Raw genomic sequence first — 4,099 nt, forward strand, 5'->3', positions numbered from 1 at the left:
TGGAGGGTCGACGAAAGAGGGGGAGGCCTTCAGGGAGATGGATTGATACAGTGGCTGCGATGATGGGCTCGAGTATAGCATGGATTGTGGGGCTGGTGCGGGATCGGGCAGTGTTTCGTTCTGCTGTGCATGGGGTCGCTATGAGTCGGAAACAACTCGAAGGCACTTAACAACAACAACAACATGACTGAGCCACCTTGGAAGCAGGTCCTCCAGACATGGTCAGGCTCTCAGAGGGCTGCAGCCTCTGCAGACATCATGGCTTCCACGTCGTAAGAGACCCTGAGCCATTACCACCCAACTAAGGCCCTCCTGACCTTCCAAAACTGTGATAATAAGTGTTTATTTTGAAACCCACTAGGTGTTGGAGTATTAGCCAGTATTACTGTGATGTATAATATTCACAGCAAATCTTTTTATTTTTTAAAAATTTATACTTTTGAAAGGAAAACTATGATCGGACAATGAGTGACATGACCTTTTGTCTATGCCTAGCAATAGTTTTGTGACTTAGAAAAAGTTGCTTTATGTGCATTTTGTATTTGTATATGTATTTTTTTACATTTCTCTTAGGTAAGTAATCATTAGTTACAAAAAAGATTGGGAGAGATGACTTTTTATCTCGCTCTGTAATGATTCCAGACTGTTACCATAGATCACAGACCCAGAAAATCCAACAGTAATGCTGAATAAGACGCTCAACTCTCCTCTTCTGTTTCTCTTTTTATCTTGGGGGGTGGGGCATGGGGAATCTGACGTTGCACAGGCAATTCACTCTTACTTGTGCGAACTCTCTGCTATTTGAACAAAATATCTAAACTTACGTTCTCTTAGCAAGAAACCAACGTTAGAAATGATAGTGTAACTTCGTTAGGCCTGCTTTTCTAGCCTCATTGCCACCTGGCTCCTGCTCCCAACTCCAGTCTTCCGAACTATGTGTAAGTCCATGCTTTACACACACATACATAAACCCTCCCCTCAATTCTACTTGGCATTCCTACTCATCTTTTCAGATTTACTCACAGGTATCTGAGGACTTTCAGTTTGCACCTCTCGATGAGAAAGGGGTTCCATAGTGCCGAGAATTACTCTCTCTCAAAAAAAGAAAGCACAGCAAAGCAGAAGTTGAACCTTAATCTCAGGAGAAGCAATGCATTTCTAACTTCACTTCTGTCTGGTTCTTGGTTCCAAAGAGTCTGAGGATTTGTATTTGCTGGATTTAATTTGTATTCTCTGGGTAAAATGCGGACCAAAAGGTTGCAAGGGGTAATCCTACATCTTTAACCTTTAACCTTCCCAGTTGCTAAGAGAGTGGAACAAGTTTACTTTTGTAACAGAAATTCCTCCCTTGACATCTTGTTTTTTAAGAAAAAAATGCATCACAGTTTCTGGAGTCAGGGAATAAGGTGAGGAGATAGTGGAGCGAAATTTGGATCAATTTAGCAGTTTCCATAATTAAACATAGTCATTGCCAAAGCATTAATCTTTCCTGGAAGGATCTTTCCTTTGTCTAGGATTTTTTTTGAAAAAAGGGAAAAGGACTCAGAGGACTCAGGAGAATCTTTCTTATTGAGATTTCCGACCCCAGTTACACAGTCTTCATTTTTCGTGTTCTGTTTTCGTTAGTGACAGCATGTTTGCAGAATACAGGATAGTAAGAATTTCTTGGTGGATTCCTGTAAAACATGAGGATGAAAATTGTAACTGTTATTGATGAAAGAAGGAAGACAATTTAAAAAAAAAAAAAATTGTAAAGAAAGTTTGTCCTTTATTTCATGATCTTGATTTGGAAATAGGCATGCTCTCATAGTGGGGATGTAGCTCAGTGGTAGAGCGCATGCTTAGCATGCATGAGGTCCCGGGTTCGATCCCCAGCATCTCCATTCTTTTGCGTTCCTACTTGTGAAACATTTATACTTTTTTTTCATAGTCCATCTCTATAGGATGAGAAAAGTAGGCATCTTGCCACCAAGTGCTAATATTTTGCTCCGATCATGCTGGTAACACTTTCGCTTTTGGCTTTTATTCCTCTCGGTCCTCGGCAGCATTTAAATATGGTTGAAACCGAATGACTTCGGTTCCTGTTCCATTAAAAAAAAAAAAAAAAAAAGTCAATTGTCCATAGAAACATTAAATCAGAAAATTTGCCAACAAATTAATATCATCACGTATTCTTGGTGCTGGAGGCTGGAGTGGGGGATGGGACTGTAGCCTGAGCTCCGGTCTCAGGTTTTACATTTTGGGGCTCAGTCAAAGATGGATTTCGCCTGAAGGTCCCTGGAAAGAAAACGCACTGTATCCACATCAGGGATTCTGAAGAACTGGGTAAATTTAGTTTCTCAAAAAGTGGCAATTCTATCAGAAAACGAACACAAAGGAGTGAAATACAAGCATTTCGAGAGACGTGTTTTTCCTTCAGTGATTGCATTTTGTCAGTAAATTCACAGCGTTCACATCGCTGTATGCGTTTGCTCCCCTTCTACACTAATATCTTCATATCGGAATCGGCTTGCTGGCAACGCATCATACTTATTTCTTTTGAAATTTCTAAATTTCCCTCGGTGATTCTAAAACTCTCACTTCAATTGTCTTTTTTTTTTTTTTTTTAATCCACTTCTCTTTCATACCATTCATATGGGTGAGGACTTTCTTTGACTGGCTCCTTTGTGTATTTTGCTGAAGGTCGGCCCTCCTTTTGGAATGCAGCATCTATTGTATCTTGGTGCTTTAGTGTAAACTTCCAACTTGTGACTCCTTGTCACATTAGCCAGTGAAGGAACAAATTGTTTTTTCTGTGGTTTTTTTTTTTTTTTCAGGTGGCCTCCAGCAGCCCAAGTCACTGACCTTCCCTGCCTGGCTGTAACTAAGCCAGGGACTCACTGACATGACTGGGTGGAATAAAACAAAATTCTTAAAGGTACAGGAGCCCACCTTAAAAGATAATAATGTCTACCATCCTTTTTGTCACTTACAATGTTTTGGTCTGTCAGATATGGATGTCAGTTCTTGTGCCACCTGACCCTCTGAGAAATAATACGAAATTTAGGTCTAGCTTTTAGAAAGGGCCTGCGAAAGTGTGCTGCCCCTAAGCTTAGCTTCTATTAGCTTAGGTTAGATCATCCTATCTCTGTTGTCATTTAATGAGTAATATTGCTCTTGCCAATATTTAGCTTTAATATTGTATTTTTAAAGATATCAGAACCCTTGTAAGTTTTTTTGCTTTAAACAACATAAAAATGTGAAAATACAACCCATAGAATAGGAACTAGGAGAAAATGTTTGCAAACCATATTTGATAAGGATCTTTTATCCAGAATACATAAAGAACTCTTACAACTCAACAGTAAAAAGACAAATAACCCAATTTAAAGAATAGATAGGGAAAAGATAGATATTTTTCTAAAGATATACAAATAGCCAATAAACACATGAAAAGATGTTCAATATCATTAATCATTGGGAAAATGACAGTGAGATTGTCATTAGATGCTGTCCAGTTGGTCTGACTCATGGCATCCCCACACACAACAAAATGAAACACTGCTAGATTGTGCACCATCCTCACAATCCTTGCTATGATTGAGCCCATTGTTGCAGCCACTGGGTCAATGCACCTTGCTGAAGGTCTTCCCCTTTTTCACTGACCCTCTTTACAATATACCATATCCCAATAGAATAGCTATTATCCAAAAGACAGGTAATAATAAGTGCTGGAGAAGACGTAGGGTGTCTTAGTTATCTAGTGCAGCTGTAATAGAAATCCCACAAGTACATAACTTCATCAAAGAGTAATTTATTCTCTTGCAATTTAGGAGGCTAGAAGTTCAAATTCAAAGCACTGGCTCTAAGGGAAGATTGTTTTCTCTCTGTTGGCGCTGGAGGAAAAGCCTTGTCTCCTTTCAGCATCTATGGACCAAGACTTGGAGATGTACATGTGTCTTGGCATCAATCTTCCCCTGGTCTAGAAGTTCATATAGGAGCTCTGGTAGGGTAGTGCGTAAGGCACTTGACTGCTAACCAGAAGGCTGGCGGTTCAAACCCACCAGCTACTCCTCAGAAGGAAGGTTGGGCAATCCTATTTCCGTAGAGATACTGCCTC

At 39.9% G+C, this 4,099-nt stretch overlaps 1 non-coding gene across 1 annotated transcript; it reads left to right on the top strand.

Annotated features, from left to right (window-relative positions):
* The first annotated feature begins 1,811 nt into the window (after positions 1-1,811).
* Positions 1,812-1,883, top strand: TRNAA-AGC. The gene has a single exon. It is a non-coding gene; the product is annotated as a tRNA-Ala (tRNA).
* The last annotated feature ends 2,216 nt before the right edge of the window (positions 1,884-4,099 follow it).

The sequence above is a fragment of the Orycteropus afer genome, unplaced genomic scaffold (assembly GCF_000298275.1).
Source record: "Orycteropus afer afer isolate SDZICR_OR568_19922 unplaced genomic scaffold, OryAfe1.0 scaffold00627, whole genome shotgun sequence".
Lineage (NCBI taxonomy): Eukaryota > Metazoa > Chordata > Mammalia > Tubulidentata > Orycteropodidae > Orycteropus > Orycteropus afer.